This window comes from Aotus nancymaae, unplaced genomic scaffold, assembly GCF_030222135.1.
Source record: "Aotus nancymaae isolate 86718 unplaced genomic scaffold, 86718_ANA_hifiasm-v0.15.2.pri h1tg000053l, whole genome shotgun sequence".
NCBI classification, from domain to species: Eukaryota; Metazoa; Chordata; class Mammalia; order Primates; family Aotidae; genus Aotus; species Aotus nancymaae.
Window position 1 is genome coordinate 6,031,810 of NW_026988467.1, and position 18,975 is coordinate 6,050,784.

The following is an 18,975-nucleotide window of genomic DNA, read 5'->3' on the forward strand; positions in this document are numbered from 1 at the left end:
CTACTTTAAAATTAAGATATAACCCATGGCTTTGACTTCTGATGCAAAAACCCAAGACATACAGGCTATGAGGATTCCTCAAATACCAAGTCATTTATGAATTAGAGGTCATATCATTTTATAACCTAACAATAAGGAAAATTTTCAGTTAAATATATTGCTCACGCTTGCTGACATACTGGCAAATTCTACCAATTAAAAATATACCGTGCGCAGTGGCTCACACCAGTAATCCCAGCACTTTGGGAAGCCGAGGCAGACAGATCACTTGAGGTCAGGAGATCAAGGCCAGCCTGGCCAACGTGGTGAAACCCCAACTCTACTAAAAATACAAAAATTACCCAGGCGTGGTGGCACATGTCTGTAATCCTACTCGGGAGGCTGAGGCAGAAGAATTGCTTGAACTGGAGAGGGGAGTTTGCAGTGAACCGAGATGGTGCCACTGCACTCCAGCTTGGATGACAGAGCAAGACTCTGTCTCAAAAAAAAAAAAAATAATAATAATAATAATAATTTTACACTGGCACAAACAGGCCACTTACCAAAAAAAGCATATTAACTGTACTCTCTGACCTAGTTACCTAATGTACAGACACACAGTACATCTTATATTATTACTTGGCACACCAAGTTAGCCATACAAATCACAATTCCAACCCAAACTTGAAGCTAGTAAATATATTTAGTATTTGAGCTTGAGTTATTTGTGTTCAAATGTTCATTAAATTGGCCTATGCAATCTCAACAACATTATAACACATATTTAAATTCTCATTTCTCCTCTATTATTTAAAACACACACACACACACACACACACACAAACTATAACTGTTAAACAAGAAACCAAGCATAAGCCAACAGGCTCAGCAAAATCACACTTAAATAGGACAAGGAAAGCTTCAACTTCAGAATAATTATCAGGATACCAATCACTTAAATATGATTCAACAATCACTTAAATACGATTCAAGAGGAATTTCTGGTTGTAGAAAAAGAAATCCTGTCATTAACTAGAGCACAGCATTATCAGAAACTGATTATGTAAAACAATAGTTTTCTTTCAGGATGTGTATATGTGTGTGTAATGAAGTTCACAGCTAGGTTACACTAATGACTCAAACATTTGAATTTTCTGCTATCTTAACCTTTAAATCAACTGCAAAAGTAGCTGCCAAAAGTAGTTTAGTAGGAAAGAATACCACTCCCAAAAGAACTTCGTATATACAACTTATTTTACTACTTAAATGTTTTGTTTTAATCACTGAGATTTGAAACTGATTTTTAAGTAATGAATACTTACTAAATCTATAATATTCAGCATATACAGGTTTTTAGAAGGGCACAGATTATATTATTACGTGTCTGTTTTTATAGCACCTGGCACATTTCTGTTCAGTATCTGTTCAGTATTACACATGATTATTGTAGGACCTGACAGTGTTTACTATCCTATTTTTTTTTTTTTTGAGACAGAGTCTTGCTCTGTCGCCCAGGCTAGAGTGCAGTGGCACAATCTCAGCTCCCTGCAATCTCCACCTCTGGGTTCAAGCAATTCTTGTGCCTCAGGCCCCGAAGTAGCTGAGATTACAAGCACATGCCACATCACCAGGCTAATTTTTGGTTTTAGGGTTGTTTTTTTTTTAAGACAGAGTCTTGCTTTTGTCACCCAGACTAGCGTACAATGGTGTGATCTCGGCTCACTGCCACCTCTGCCTCCCAGGTTCAAGCAATTCTCCTGTCTCAGCCTCCCAAGTAGCTGGGACTACAGGCACCCGCCACCAATCCCAGCTATTTTTTTTTTGAATTTCTAGTAGAGACCGAGTTTCACCATATTGGTCAGGCTGGTCTCGAACTCCCGACCTCAGGTGATCCGCCACCTCGGTCTTCCAAAGTGCTGGGATTACAGGCATAAGCCACTGAGCCCAGGCTACTGTCCTATTTTTTTTTAAACTTTTTTTACTGACCAGTAAATCAAAGTTGAAAAGGTAACTGGTACATTTTATTTCTTGATTTGGATTACCTTTTTGTTATGAATTGGTTCTCAGTTCCAGTTTCCTTGTGACAAAACAGTGATAGAGAATATATTGAACTGAAATTCCCTGAATCCATTCCCACTGAGAAAATAATACATTTGAACTGTTCACATTTCATTGTAAAAGACACACAACTTTAGAGATTACTCTTGAAGTTTTGAAAGTAAAGTGAATCAGAAGTCACAGTCCAGAAGCAGTCTGAACAGATGTTTATCCTATACGCCCAGTCCCCTTTACCACTGTAAACCTCTCTAATAGTTCATTACATTAGAACAACTGAGATGGAAGAGGATTTGTGAAAATAAAAATCCTTTGAGACATTTGTTAAGCAGATTATCTCTGAAACTGCACCCAGTTTATAAGCCTGTGGGCAGCAATTTGACCCTCTTCTATGTTCATCTGTGTATACCCTTTCACATTTTCTCTGGCTTCCAATTTTAATTTTTTTATCTAATCCATACTGTAAGTCACTCTATCAGATTTTACATTTATATGACTACTGAAAACACTACTGCAATGCGAGACTACTACATATGCAAAATTGCTGATTTCAGGGAGATTTCTGTCTCTCAACTCCTCCTCTACCCCTCTACCTGGGTTAAATCCCAAGAAAAACCTCTGTATAGTGCTACAATTTTACTTTCCCTAGGGTAGGTTTATTTGACTTATTAATGATACTAAAAACTTTTTTAAAAGACTGCTGGTGTATATAGTTTCCAACATTGAGAACAGAAATAAACCCTCTTAATATTTCAAGAGAAATTATATTTCTCATAAAAGATGAAAAGGTATCAATTCAAAGGAGTCCTGGGAAGTCATAAAGTGTAAATACTTCTGGTAACAGAACAAATTAATGTCGAGGTACAACCAATAACATAATAATGCCTCAATGCATCCATGTCTGTCAAAGGACATCTGTATTAGCAGCTCGGGGAAGTGGCATTTGCAGAAAGGCACAACAACTGAGCTTAAAAGAAAATCATTAAGCCTCAGCCGTTAATCCCCTCCCCCATCCTCTTCATCTGGATCTTTCCAAGCAATTAACCAGTAGAAGGTGCTATTCTGCAACCCACATGTATTCACACCAACCTCCATCCTTGGGCCACAGCTGGGTTTACCCCAGGTGGACTCAGTCTATTCTCTGTCCAGTATTCAAAGGAGCCCCCTAAACAGAAAACCAGATCTTTTCTTACAACCCTTATTTACAAAAACAACACTGACAGCTCAACTGCCAGCAAACGTGACCATCAAACCATCACACCACTAACATACAAACATCATCTTGCTAAATATTCACCTCAATACAATCTTTATCATATTAACCAATACAATCTATTTCTACCTAGAAAGACTCTGCTCACATTCACTACTAAGAGTCAAGTGAACAAATCACTGTCCCCAACAAAATCAGGGGCAATGAGAAATATGAAAGCAATGAGAGCTGAACATAAGGCCACAACATATAAAGAGAAATTTTATCTTTACATATACAAAAAAGAAAGAGCAGCAGAAATCAGGGCTGCAAAGGGAAGAAAGGGAGGCAGAGAGAAGAGGAGTCTCTGAACATGTTTGTGGGTGTCCTTTAGTTTCCAATGTACTCTTCTGCCTCACAAGGTTGCAAAAAAGGCCAGGCATGAGATGGGTGGAAGAAAGCAGAAACAGAAAAGCACCCTCCCTTCCCCCATCTTCTCTCTTCTCTCCCAAAAAGAGCTGTGTTTGTCTGTGCAAACCTAGTCCCAAATATGGGAGAGAGAGAATGAATGTGTGTATGGAAGAACAATGAGCCCTCAGCCTGGTATTGTGTGTGTGTGTGTGTGTGCGTGTATGTGTGTGTCTGTCTGCCTCTGCCTCTTTTCCCTTCGACCTCAACAACAACAGGGAGAGCTGGAAGCCAGGCTTCCACCCATCCCAGACCATCAAAATCAAAACTGGTTGATAATTTACAGTAGTATTAACTCAGCAAGCAAATCCATGGAACAAAATATCAACCCAAAGATGATTTTATTATTGTATAGATCCAGGCTCTCTCCCCTCCCCCAACAGACTGAGACTAAAGAGACCAGTGTACACTAGACAAAAAGGTCTCTCTTTAAATGGAAAGCAATTTTGAAAACTGTTTCAAATCTTAGGTGCATTAATTCCTGCTACATTAAAATGTCTGTTTTGTAATTCACCAAGTTCACCCTCTTACTAGTTATCTTTTTTTGTGTTTAAAAAATTGCTTTGAAGAAGGCTATTTCAGGATTCATACAAAACTACTTTCTAAATGTACCTTAAAATAGCAACACATACTGAAACATTTAAAGCACCCAGTTTCTCAAGGACACATTTTGCTTAAATCAATGTTTGAAGTCTGTAATCCAGAAAAATTGTAAGCAAACCTTGGAAAAGAGACAGAGGAAAATGACAATTCAACAATGAATCATTTTGTTTTCCTTTCAACAACTTCTCAAGCAACCAGTTTCAAAGGAAAGCTGCAATACGTCCCCCCCACCAACAGACACACACATACACACATCACCCCGTGTAAAACTACGAATCTTTCCATCACCTTAAAAATTAATAATAAATGAAGCCACCCTCCTTCAGAGAGCAGAACTAAAACAGAATAGTAAGAATCCTATTCTGCTGCAAGTGACTCTGGGTTTCATAATTTTCTAATCACATACAGCTGAGAACCAGAGATTGGGAGCACAAAGAGGAAATCTTCCCCCTAATGAGAAAATGATACTTTAATAAGAAAGTCCTTCCCGCAACACCCCCAAATCCACAAACATCCAAGAAATTTACAGTTTCAGTCCTTGACTTCCTTCCCTCCCAGTTTCAGCCAATAATTTAGTCACATGAAATAGTTTAACCTCAAACAACTACAACAAGAGCATGAATAAGAGGCCAAGAGAGAGCAGGGGTCAGAAGGCACGCAGGACGGTCACCCGGCCTGGACACGACCAAAGAAGTGTCCTGCCCTCGCCCGGCTCCCCTAGAGTTCGGCTTCGACCCCAGCCTTTTCTTCCTGCCTCCCCCCGGGCTAGTGACTGCTTTCACGGCCGACCCTCTCTGACCCACCAGGACGAGCGGCCAAAAAAGAAAGCACACGACCCGGCGCGGGCAAGTTGGAGACTTACCTTCCCCTAAAGCGCTACACCATCAATAGAGAGGTGTTCGCGGCCCAGCTCCGGGGAAAGTGGAGGGGATGGGGCGGGAGGCCGCGGGGAGGCTGCGGGGCCGCGGGGCGCAGGGCCGAGAGGGGCGGCCCGCGGGGAGGCGACGCGGAGGGACTGCGGGGGCTTCCCTGCCGTGACCTTTCCTGCGATTTAAAACTAGGCTCCCTGCTCCACGGTAGGGCAGATCTTTCAGAAGCGAGAGCCCAGGATCATGTCTGGTTTTGTTTTCCGAGGGCGAGGGGGCTCCCTGAGGATGATGGTGATTTTTTTTTTTCCTCAACTAGGAGAGAAAATGAGGCAGAGACAATGTGGGGAGCGAGAGAGGGGAAGAGGAGCGGGGAGGAGGCGGGAACCGAGGCCCAGCGGGGCGAGCGTCTCGGGGCGTGCGGGAGGCTGAGGAGGATCCGGAGGCTGAGGAGGATCCGGAGCGCGAGGGGCGGCTCGCGAGCGTCTGTGGGAGCAGCGGCACCTCCGCGATGGTGGCGGAGCCGCGGCGGAGCTGCTGCACCGACCCGCCACCCACTCCCCGCTCGGGCCCGGCCCACCTCGCAGTATCGCGCCTCCCCACTGGCTGAGCGCGGCGTGACGCGCCCGGGTGCCTAGCCAGTGGGAGGTGGAGGGCGGGCGGAGGAGGCGGGATCTTTTTCCTTTTTTTTTTTTTTTTTTAATCTTTTTAATAAAATGAGCAGAGGAGAAGACTGGGAGAGGCCGAGGCTTGACGACGCCGCGGCCCGGGGCTCCAGGGCGCGCGGGGCAGGCGGCGGCCCGAGGCGGTGGGCTGGGCTCCTGCCAGGGGCACGTCTTTGTGAGAGTGCGAGGCCAGCCCTCCTCCGCCGCCCGCTACGCTACGGGACAGTCCCCCGCGCCCCCCTCCGGGCGGGGCCGGGCTAGCGGGGCGGGCAGGTCCCAGGTGGGGTGGGCGGGAGTCAGGTTGCTCCTGCTGTTAGCCAGGTCTTAATTGGCCTTTGCAGTCATTAGGACTCGGATCCATGTTCCTGGGGGCTACAGAGTATTTGCTTATGGACTCTCGAAATTCTGATGAGCAGCTTATAATATTTTTCAAATAGTGTACATGACAAAAGATGAATTAAGAAAGAGAAATAAAAGTGGTAACTCGCACTGCTTGTTTGAAAGGAATAAAAAGTGTCATCAAGGCATAAAGGAGAGACTGTACAGGTACAGAAGGGATTTTAGAAACAGCGGTGTACAACTCTATAGGGTAAGTGTGAAAAAAAAAACTAAAAAAGAAGAAAAGGCCAAACATCACCTTTTTCTTTGAAGAATAAAGTATTGTATCCCACTTCCGGAAAGCCTGATAATCCCAGGGTCTATGATGCTGCAAAGGGAGTAGGGGCAGGCCAAATGATCATATTCTAGTTAATATCATTTATAGGATTGAGGGGTTTGGAAATTTCAATTATGATTAGTTTTTGAAATGCATGTCATGTTTATTGAGTTCTTTCACAGAGCCTGGCACGAATCCAGGGTGAATCATCAACCTATTGTTGGTTTGTTAATATTCTGTAAATGCTTATTCGTGTCCTTATACCATACATTCTTCCGGAAGGAGTTAAGGTCAGTATAAAATAGAATAATTAAGGGATAGAAAACGTTGCACAAAATAATTCACTCATCTATTTCAAATAAAGTGATAATTTTCTCCTTGGAATATCTATTCAGATTACTATTTCCACATTCAGTGGTTTCTTTAAAGAATAATTTAGACTAACAGATACTATGGGACCATAGCCCAAGAGATCTAAAAAATAAAATAAAAGAAAGAAAAGAAAGAGATAGATCCTTGCCATAACCTGTCTGAGTAACTTTCAGCAAAAAAAAAAAAAAAAAAATCCTCTGCTGGAATTATGAAATGGGGAAACTAGTTAATATCTCTTTATGTATCTGATAATGGAGAACTGCATTTTAAAACCTAATAAATTCAATAAAGTACTTCAACATTCTAGATATGGATAGGACTATTTTTCCTGTTTGGAAATGATGAGGGATAAAGTATATCAGTTAGATGGCTTCAGTTTCCATCAAAATCTCTATGTACAGGAGCATTATTTCTTTTCTCTTCTTCTTTTTAGAGACAGTCTCTCTCTGTTGCCCAGGGTGGAATGCAGTGGCGCAATATCAACTCGCCGCAACTTTCACCTCCTGGGTTTGAGTAATTTTCCCTCAGCCTCCTGAGTAGCTGGAATTACAGGCGTGCGCCGCCACGCCCAGCTAATTTTTGTAATTTTAGTAGAGATGGGGTTTCACTATGTTGCCCAAACTGGTCTCGAACTTACAGGAGCGTTATTTCTAATAAAGGTTCAGCTCTGTGATGGACAGATGGACAATGCACAGCCATCCAGCAGGGAGAAGAAAGGCTCTCCATGTTAGAAAATCACATTTACTATGGTGTTAGGGATTGGCTGTCATTTTCATTTATCCATAAAAATGTAAATTTAGAAGTCTAGAAATGCCACATAATTACAAAGCATAATATATGGTATCAGACCACAAAATTAGCAAAATAAACCTATTTAACTGTAACAGTCCCATGCAAGAATTGTGGTCCAGCTAGAAAGTACTGGACCTCCTTCCAAGGATCCAAGAAGCTGATAATGTAGTAACATAATCTTCATAATAAGAACAACCATTAAACTTGATTGAAAGCTTATGTCCTCAGTGCCCTAAGAAACATGTTACATGCTTTAGCCCACTTTTTCTCCCCATGAAGTGTAGTATTATCATCTCCATTTTAAAAGTCAAGGAACCAGGGCTTAAGGAAGTTAAATAGCTGAAAATTGAAGACGTAAAATACCGAGTGGGATTTTTTTTCCCATTATTACATTTGTAAAAGTTTCCTTATTCTCTTTTCAGCAATATTTTTTAAATGGGGTGAATAAAGTAGTTATTGAATCTGAAAACATCAAGGACTTTTGTTAGTTATTTTATGTATCTTTCTACAAGTAACAAGTATGTTTTTTTTAAAATATATAGAGATCACATCAGAGCTGTATTAAAAGAAGATGGGAAATGGAGATTATTTAATAAATGCTATTGGGACAAGATAGCTATACGGGAAAACAAAAACCACACACACACCCCCAGATTCATATTACTCCTAACACACCCCACCCCCAAAATCACAGGTGGATTTTTTTAAATTCTTTTTTTTTTTTTTTTTGGAGTCCAGGAATTTGAGACTACTCATGGCAACATAGTGAGAACCCGATCTCTACAAAAAAATTTTAAAAATTAGTTGAGTGTGGGTTAGAGCGTCACGGTGAGGAAGGCAGGGAGGGAAGGCGCGAAAGAAGTGCTGGAGTCGTGTGTTTTGGCTGCACGCGATCCTGCGTGGATCGGGAGGTGGTGCTGTGAACCGCCTAAAGGTTAGACTGTAAGAAAAGAAAACAGAAGCCATGTTTCGAAGACCTGTATTACAGGTACTTCATCGGTTTGTAAGACACACGTCCGAAACAGCTGCCAGTTTGGTTCTTGAAAGATCCCTGAATCGTGTGCAGTTACTTGGGTGAGTGGGTCAGGACCCTGTCTTGACACAGGCAGAAGGAAAAAAAATCCAGTGACAGTATTTTCTCTAGCAACAAATGAGATGTGGCAATCAGGGAAAAGTGAAGTTTACCAAGTGGGCAATGTCAGTCAAAAGACAATGTGGCACAGAATATCAGTATTCCGGCCAGGCCTCAGAGATGTGGCATATCAGTATGTGAGAAAGCGGTCTCGAATTTATGTGGAAGGGAAAATAGACTATGGTGAACACATGGATAAAAATAATGTGAGGGGACAAGCAACAACAATCATAGCTGATAATATTTTATTTCTGAGTGACCAGACAAAAGAGGAGTGGAATGGATGACCGTCTTTGGCCATCATTTTGTACAGTCTCATTTCCAAATCATGTATAATCCTTACAGTTCCCAAGGACAAAAATTAAAATACTCTTTTGCATTAAAAAAAAAAAAAATTAGTTGAGTGTGATGGTGCATGCCTGTAGTTCAGTCTACTTGTGAAACTGAGGTGGGAGGATGGCTTGAGCCTGGAAGGTTGAGGTTGCAGTGAGCTGTGATTGCACCACTGCATTCCAACCTGGTGACAAGAGTGAGACCCTGTCTCAAAGAAGAAAAAAAAAGCAAGTGTTGAAATACGTGTTGCAAATACGTATTGAAGCCCGGACATGGTGGCTCACGCCTGTAATCCCAGCACTTTGGGAGGCCGAGGCGGGCGGATCACAAGGTCAAGAGATAAAGACCATCCTGGCCAACACAGTGAAACTCCGTCTCTACTAAAATTACAAAAAAATTAGCTGGGCGTGGTGGCAGGCGCCTGTGGTCCCAGCTACTCACGAGGCTGAGGCAGAAGAATCGCTTGAACCTAGGAGGCAGAGGTTGCAGTGAGCTGAGATTACGCCACTGCACTCCAGCCTGGTGACAGAGCAAGACTCCGTCTCAAAAAAAGAGAAAAAAGAAAATACGTATTGAAATATATATTTTCGTGTTGAATATACATGTTGAAAATATTTCTCCCCAGTCTGCCTGCTTCTTGCATTGTTATGGTGTTTTTATGCCTTATAAAGATGTAAAATATTTATGCAGTAAAATTTATTGGTATTTTTTCCTTTACGGCGTATGGATTTCCTGCCATGTTAGAAAGAGCTTCTTCAATCCATGATGTGAAAAAGTTTTAGTATTCTTCTAATACTTTTGATTTCATTTTTTAAAATTATAAATATTGGCATAGACAAAAGGATATACATTATGTGTACATAGGTTGAAGGGGATAATGATAAAATAAACACCAGTAAACTCAACCTAAGAAATTGTGGTTTAGTGGTTTCACTTTTTTTAAAACTTATTTTCATTGTTTTTAGAGACGAGGACTTGCTGTGTTGCCAGCTGATCTCGTAGGAGGGCTTAAGCCATCCTCCCACCTCAGGCTCTCTCTCGGTAGCTGGAACTGCAGGCACCTGTCACAATTCCCAGTGTATTAGTTTCACTTTTTTACATTAAAAAAATTCTGGGTCGGGCACAGTGGTTTAAGTTTGTAATCCCCGAATTTTGGGAGGTCAAAAGGGAAGATGACTTGAAGCCAGGAGTTTCAGACCAGCCTGGGCAATACAGCAAGACCCCATCTCTAAAAAATTTAAAAGATTAAAAAAAAAAATCCATCTGGGGCTGGGTGGGGTCACTCACCCCTATAATCCCAGCACTTTGGGAAGCCAAGGCAGGCAGATCACCTGAGGTCGAGAGTTCAAAACCAGCCTGACCAACATGGCAATAACCCAGCTCTGCTAAAAATATAAAAATTAACCAAGCATGGTGACGGGCGCCTGTAATTTCAGCTACTCAAGAGGCTGAGGCAGGAGAATCACTTGAGCCCAGGAGGCGGAGGTTGCAGTGAGCCAAGATGGCACCACTGCACTCCAGCCTGTGCAACAGAGTAAGACTCCGTCTCAAAAAGTGAAATCAAAATAAAAAAGAATGAGGTAAATCTGAATTGATAAAGAATGATAGCCATAATTCAGAGTTAAATGAAAAAAGCAAGTCATACAATCATTATGTAAAGTATAATTTATCTGTATTTTTAAAAGGACAAATGTGTATCTGCTTCCAAAATGTCTAGAAGCATATCCTCCAAGAAACTGTGTACATTTCGCCCAGTGGGTGTGGAAGGGGGAGTGAGGAAGGAGCAAGAGACTGACATTTGACTTCATTCAATTCTGTTCTGTTCAACTTTTTTCTTTTCATATCAAGCATGGATAATTCTTATAATTAAAAAAAAAACATTCAAGTTCTTTGAACATATGGCTGGTAACTAGTCTTCATAATTCACCAGAAGTACTCAAGCTTTAGAACATGTAAATTATTTTCCCCTAAATGCCTTAAGCAGAACTAGGGTGCTTTAGCAAGCCTTGTAACAGACTGAAGCTTGTTTCTAGGCATTTCTTATGAAATTGGCTTCCAAGTTTATGTAGTGCAAATACAAGCCAATAACGAGCCTCAGCAATCTCCCATTGCACTTTTTCAGGTTGAGCTTCGAGCAGCACTTCTTTCTTCCCCACCGCCAGTTCTCCGAACTCACCTTGCATTTACCCACAGCAGCTTTTCACTTTATAATTTATTGTAAATCAGAATTTCTCCCTCTCCAGTTTTTTCCCCTCGGGCCAGGTAAGTAACCCTTGGTAGCCTTTGAAAGTCCCTGCACTGAATTGGAATGGAGAAAAGGTTGATGTTTCAGGGCATGTGTGCGAGTAAATACACAGAGAGGTGAAACAGCTTTTCAAAACAAAGAATCAAATATCAGAAACCCTCTTCCTTTGTTTGGATGTGATTTATTATGGATTAGCAATTAAGATTTCCAATTCTGGCTGGACGAGGTGGCTCACCCCTGTAATCCCAGCACTTTGGGAGGTTGAGGCAGGCAGATCACCTGAGGTCAGCAGTTTGAGACCAGCCTGACCAACATGGTGAAAACCCGTCTCTACTAAAAATACAAAATTAGCCGGGCTTTGTAGCACATGCCTGTAATCCCAGCTACTTGGGAGGCTGAGGCAGGAGAATCACTGGAACCCAGGAGGTGGAGGTTGCAGTGAGCCAAGATCACGCCATTACACTGGGCAACAAGAGTGAAACTCCATCTCAAAAAAAAAAAAATTTCCAATTCAACTCCAGACTCCATTGAATTTTATTTCCACCAAAGTAGAAGTGGGTCTGATTACCAACACACTTACAGATAGATCTCAAGAAACCCTGCTTCACTGAGCCATGTCGGATTCGGGGGAGGGCTGCCTTCCCTTTGAATCACACTCAGCCAATGTCACAGCATGTTGTCTGGGGCACTATGATGCCTTTTGGATGAGATCTAAACCCAACATCTGACTCCTGACCACTTGTGGTTATTAAAAGTCTCCCAGGGCTTGTGAAAGAATTAAAGGGAGGAGATGCTGATTTTCGTTGTCTTGGCCCAATTCCAAGTTTGATAATTAAGAGTCCTCCTCCCTCTGTCTTCCTGCCATTTCACTGAGAAGCGCAATTCCACACTTCCTGTTATAAACAGCTGTCCACTGTTAACTGAGTGAGCCAAAGAGCCAGCGAATTCCACCCTAGGGGAAGCTGCATTTCAAAATAAACATTTCCTCCACATCTTCTGGTAAACTACCTAGGTTAGCCTTGGAGGAAAGGTGTTATTTTCTAGGGATAAGAAGGGCATAATAATGGAGAGTTGAGAACTATCCACAAACCCCAGTTTGTCTAAATGCCAAACAAGTAAGACTAACATTGATCACAAAGGGGCCCTCAGAAGAAATCTCCTCACTAAAGGAAACATATTTTAGATTCTAAAATTGTCTTTAGGAGGTTCAGAATGAACTGTGTAACATTGACGTGGCAGGTGCTGTTAGCCACCAGAACTCACTTCTTCAATCCAAGGCATCTATACAAACAGAATAAAGAGAGAAAACTCTGTAACCCAGGAAAAAAAAAAAAGAAAAATTCACCTCTGCCATCCGAGCTCCGGTGCCGATGTGACACGTGCATGGCCACCCATGTTAGTGCCTCCCTCCTCTTTGTTCAACTTTCCCAGGCACCATAATTTCAAAATACCCATATTCCCATTCCTTTTAACACCAAATGTCTCCTGCTACTCCAACCTCCAGAATGAATTCTGCTATGGCCAGGTGTGGTGGTTCTTGCCTATAATCCCAGCACTTTGGGAGGCCGAGGTGGGCAGATCACCTGAGGTCATGAGTTTTGAGACCAGCCTGGCCAACATGGTGAAACCCCATCTCTACAAAAATACAAACGTTAGCCAGATGCAGTGGTGCATGCCTGTAATCCCAGCTGCTCAGGAAGCTAAGGCAAAGAACTGCTTGAACCTGGGAGGCGGAGGTTACAGTGAGCTGAGATCTTGCCACTGCACTCCAGCCTGGGCCACAGAGCAAGACTCCATCTCAAAAAAATAAAAATTAACTCTGCTACATTTGCTTTTTTAAAATCTTATTAATGAAAAGAGCATTTTAACATGGAATCAACCAAGATGTCCTTCATTAGGTCAACAAATAAACTGTGATACATTCATGCAATGCAGTATTATTCAACACTAAAAAGGAATGAGCTGGCCGGGCGGGGTGGCTCATGCCTGGGTAATCCCAGCACTTTGGGAGGCCGAAATGGGTGGATCACAAGGTCAGCAGTTCAAGACCAGCCTGGCCAAGATGGTGAAACCGCATCTCTAAAAAAAAAAAAAAAAGGTGCTGAATGTGGTGGCTCACACCTATAATCCCAGCACTTCGAGAGCCCAAAGCAGGAGGATCCCTTAAAGGCCAGCCTGAGCAACCTAGTGAGACTCAGGCTCCAGAAAAATAACAACGATCTTTAAAAATAAAAAGAAAAAATAAATAAAAAGCATAAAGGAACATTAAAGGCATATTACCATGTGAAAGAAACCAATGTGAAAAGGTTACATACTGTATGAGTCAAACTATTTGACATTATGGAAAAGGCAAAACTATGTCTAGAAAAGGCATATTCTGGGAAGGGCAGTAAAGAGATTAGTGGTTGCGAGGGCTTTGACAGAGGGAGGGAAAACTAGGTGGAGCACAAGGGATTTTTAAGGCAGCGAAACTATTGTTCTGCGTGATACTGTGTTGGTGGATATGTCACTACACATTTGTCAAAACCCACAGAAAGAGCCAGGTGCTGTGACTCACACCTATAATCCCAGCACTTTGGGAAGCTGAGGCAGGAGGATCACTTGAGCCCAGGAGTTCAAGGCTGCAGTTAGCTGTGATCACACCACTGTACTCCTGCCTGGGTGACAGAGGGAGACTCTGTCTCCAAAAAGAAAAAAAGAGGCCAGGTGCAGTGGCTCACGCCTGTAATCCCAACACTTTGGAGGCCAAGGCATGTGGATCACTTGAGGTCAGGAGTTCTAGACCAGCCAGGCCAACATGGTGAAACTCTGTCTCTACTAAAAATACAAAAAATTAGCCAGGCATGGTGCCAGGTGCCTTTAATTCTAGCTACCCTGGAGGCTAAGGCAGAAGAATTGCTTGAGCCTGGGAGGCAGAGGTTGCAGTGAGCTGAGATCGAACCACTGCACTCCAGCCTGAGCAACAAAGTGAGACTCCATCTCAAAAAATAAAAAAAAACTAAAAAAAAATAAAATAGGGGCCGGGTGCAGTGGCTCACGCCTGTAATCCCAGCACTTTGGGAGGCTGAGGCGGGTGGATCACGAGGTCAAGAGATCGAGACCATCCTGGTCAACATGGTGAAACCCCATCTCTACTAAAAGTACAAAAAATTAGCTGGGCATGGTGGCTCGTGCCTGTAATCCCAGCTACTCAGGAGGCTGAGGCAGGAGAATTGCCTGAACCCAGGAGGCGGAGGTTGCGGTCAGCTGAGATTGCGCCATTGCATTCCAGCCTGGGTAACAAGAGCGAAACTCCGTCTCAAAAAAATAAATAAATAAATAAATAATAAAAAAAATAAAATAAAATAGGCAGGGCGCAGTGGCTCACCCCTTTAATCCCAGCACTTTGGGAGGCTGAGGCGGGCAGATCAGGAGGTCAGAAGTTCGAGACCAGCCTGGCCAATACTGTGAAACCCTGTCTCTACTAAAAATACAAAAATTAGCTGGGCGTGGTGATGCGCACCTGTGTCCCAGCTACTCAGGAGGCTGAGGCAGGAGAATCGCTGGAACCCAGGAGGTGGAGGTTGCAGTGAGCCGAGATTGTGCCATTGCACTCTAGCCTGGGCAACAGAGTGAGACCCTGCCTCAAAAACATAACAAAAAAAATACAAAAAATTAGCTGGGTGTGGTGCCGTGCACCTGTAGTCCCAGGTACTCAGGAGGCTGAGGTGAGAGAATTGTTTGAGCCCAGGAAGTTGAGGCTGCACTGAGCTGAGATCTGCCGCTGTACTCCAGCTTGGGCAACAGGAGTGAGATCTTGGCTCAAAAAAAAAAAAGATAAGGGTAAATCTGAACCTTAGCAACTATTTTTAAATAATCACCTTTACAGTGGACATTTGTCTTTTCTTACAGAGAAAATACAAAAGAAGGGGAGAAGGTGTATACCATAAGTTACAGAATGTTCACATTCTCTTGATCAGTAAAAATTCTTTTTTTTTTTTTTTTTGAGACGGAGTTTCACTCTTGTTACCCAGGCTGGAGTGCAATGGCGCGATCTCAGCTCACCGCAACCTCCGCCTCCTGGGTTCAGGCAATTCTCCTGCCTCTGCCTCCTGAGTAGCTGGGATTAAAGGCACACGCCACCATGCCCAGCTAATTTTTTGTATTTTTAGTAGAGACGGGGTTTCACCATGTTAACCGGGATGGTCTCGATCTCTTGACCTCGTGATCCACCTGCCTCGGCCTCCCAAAGTGCTGGGATTATAGGCTTGAGCCACCGCGCCCGGCTTGATCAGTAAAAATTCTATAAGAATGATCCCTGAAACGGCCAGGCGTGGTGTCTCACACCTGTAATCCCAGCACTTTGGGAGGCCGAGATGGGAGGATCACCTGAGGTCAGGAGTTTGAGACCAGCCTGGCCAACATGGCAAAACCCATCTCTACTAAATATACAAAAAATTAGCCAGGCATGGTGGTGGACGCCTGTAATCCCAGCAACTTGGGAGGCTGAGAGAGAATTGCTTGAACCCAGGAGGCAGAGGTTGCAGTGAGTTGAGAGGAGACCACACCATTGCACTCCAGCCTGGGTGACAGAGTGAGACTCTGTCTTTTTTTTTTTTAACTCCATTCCTGAATCAGCCTGCCCGGAGACTCTGTCTTAAAAAAAAAAAAAAAAGAATGATCCCTGAAACACACCCCGCAAGAAGCCTTCCGAGAAACCTCAAAAAGACCCCCATAACTTTCAAACTAGTAGCAAATAATCTTACTATACCCAAGGAGAGTAAAGATAACACCAAGTAAAACATATGATTGTAAGCCCAGCGAGGTGGCTCACATCTGTAATCCCAGAGCTTTGGGAGGCCAGTGCAGGAGGATCACTTGAGGCCAGGTGAGCTATGATCATATCACCGTATTCTAGCATGGGTGACAGAGCCAAATCCTGTCTCCAAAGAAAATAAAAATACGATGGGTGTTTGCTTTATACTGAAACACTATCTAACCTAGTAATATGTAACTCTAGTTTTCACCCCAAGGTATAAGAAATAGCCCAGAGCTAGACAGCCAGGGAAAGGTGACAAAATGACTTTCTCCAGGACATAAAAACTTTTAAGTGGATTCCCACAAATAAAGTAAATAAATTTCGGTCTCTATAATTAAGAATAAAGCCAGGAGCAGTGGCTCATGCCTATAATCCCAGCACTTTGAGAGTGTGAGGCAGGCAGATCACCTGAGGTTAGGAGCTCAAGACTGGCCTGGCCAACATGGTGAAACCTGTCCTACTAAAAATACAAAAACTAGCCAGGCATGGTGGTGCACGCCTGTAGTCCCAGCTACTGGGAGGTTAAGGCATGAGAATCCCTTGAACCTGGGAGATGGAGGTTGCAGTGAGCCAAGATGGCACCACTGCACTCCAACCTGGACAACAGAGTGACACTCTGTCTCAAACGAACAAACTAACAAAAAAAACAATAAAATGAGCCAGCTGCTGTGGCTCACACCTGTAATCCCAGCACTTTGGAAGGCCAAGACAGGCAGATCACTTGAGCCTCGGAGTTTAAGTCTAGCCTGGCCAACATAGCAAAACCCTGTCTCTACAAAAACTACAACAATTAACTGGGTATGTGGCATGCACCTGTGGTCCTAGCTACTAGGGAGGCTGAGGTGGGAGGACCTCTTGAGCCTGGGAGGTATAGGCTGCAGTGAGCCAATATTACACCCCTGCACTCCAGCCTGGGTGACACAGCAAGACTCTGTCTCAAGAAACAAAAACAAAAAACCTAACACATCCACAGAGTGACATATTATGATAGAGAAACCCAAACCCTAACTCTAACCCTAGCCCCGTCGTGTTTTATAAAAGCGAACAGAATTTTTTTTAGCTTCCTTTAGGAGCCTGTGATAATATACTAATGAAAATGCACTCTCAAACCCAATATAGAAAACAAATAATGTGACTCATAGACTCAAATGTGAAATGCAAAACTAAAGAAATTTCAGAATAGGCTGGGTACTGTGGCTCATGCCTATAATTCCAGCACTTTGAGAGGCCGAGGCAGATGGATCACAAGGTCAGAGAAAACCCAGAAGAAGGTCTTGAGTCGAAACCAGCCTGGCCAACACGGTGAAACCCCATCTCTACTAAAAATACAAAAATTAGCCAGGCATGGTGGAGTGCACCTGTAATCCTAGCTACTCAGGAGGCTGAGGCAGGAGAATTGCTTGAATCTGGGAGGCAGAGGTTGCAGTGAACTGAGATCATGCCATTGCACTCCAGTCTGGGCAACAAGAGTAAAACTTCGTCTGAAAAAAAAAAAAAGAAATTTCAGAACAAAATATATGAGACGTTGTTGAACAAGACCCAAAAAACACAAACCATTCAAAGACTCATTTGGCTAAAGTAATATTAAAGATTTCATATGATGTTATATTATAATATGTGAAAGTCACAGATTGGGATAAGATCATTGTAATTTCCATAACCATGAAAGGATTAGTGATCAGAATACGTAAAGAAAGTTTACAGGCCTGGTTCAGTGGCTCACGCCTGTAATCCCAGCAGTTTGGGAGGCCAAGGTGGGTAGATCACAAGGTCAGGAGTTCAAGACCAGCCTGGCCAAGATGATGAAACCCCATCTCTCCTAAAAATACAAAAATTAGCCAGACAGATGGCATGTGCCTGTGATCCCAGCTACTTGGGAGGCTGAGGCAGGAGAATCACTTGAACCTGGGAGGCGGAGGTTGCAGTGAGCTGAGATCGTGCCATTGCACTCCAGCCTGGGCAACCGAGCAAGACTCTATCTCAAAAAAAAAAAGAAAGAAAGTTTACAAATCTATACAAAAAAGACAACCCAACAGAAAACTGGGCAAAGGATAAAAACAGGCAACCACAGGAGAAGAATTTGTACATCCAACAAAAACAAAAGATGCTCAACCTACTCACTCGTCTAAATTCTCAGCCTCCCGAGTAGCTGGGACCACAGGTGCAGACCACCATGCCTGGCTTATTTTTGTATTTTTTGTAGAGACAGGGTTTTTCCATGTTTCTCAGGCTGGTCTCGAATTCCTGCGCTCAAGCAATCCACCTGACTCAGCCTCTCAAAGTGCTGGGATTACAAGCGTGAGCCACCTTGCCCAACCCGTGTCTTAATTCTTGTAAGTTTCATAGTTTCATTATACAACAATTTAGTGTCGTGTGTGTGTGTGTGTGTGTGTGTGTGTGTGTGTTTGTTTTTATTGCGGTAAGACACATATAACATAAAATTTGCCATCTTAACCCTTATTTATTTTTGAGACTGGGTCTCACTCTGTCACCCAGGCTGAACTGCAGTGGCGTGATCTCGGTTCACTGCAATCTCTGCTCCTGGGGCTCAAGCGACTCTCCAGCCTCAGCCTCCCGAGTAGCTGGGACTGCAGGCACCAGCCACCAACACCCGACTAATTTTTGTATTTTTGTAGAGATGGGGTTTCACCATGCTGCCTGAGCTCAAAGCAATCTGCCCACGTTGGCTCTCAAAGTGCTGAGATTACAGGTGTGAGCCACCACACTCAATCATCTTAACAATTTTTTTTTTTGAGATGCAGTCTCACTCTGTCATCCAGGCTGGAGGGCAGTGGTGTGATCTAGGCTCACTGCAACCTC

General features: G+C 43.2%; 1 protein-coding gene and 1 pseudogene across 1 annotated transcript in view; one reads left to right on the forward strand and one right to left on the reverse strand.

The window, feature by feature from the left end:
- RERE (arginine-glutamic acid dipeptide repeats) overlaps positions 1-5,651 on the reverse strand; it is a 469,898-nt gene extending 464,247 nt beyond the window's left edge. Inside the window, exon 1 of the mRNA XM_012473620.2 lies at positions 5,160-5,651. The gene's annotated coding sequence lies outside the window, so the exon portion shown is untranslated. The remainder of the gene's footprint in view (positions 1-5,159) is intronic.
- A 2,857-nt stretch (positions 5,652-8,508) lies between these two features.
- LOC105731749 (single-stranded DNA-binding protein, mitochondrial-like) lies at positions 8,509-9,155 on the forward strand (annotated as a pseudogene).
- Positions 9,156-18,975: the final 9,820 nt, after the last annotated feature.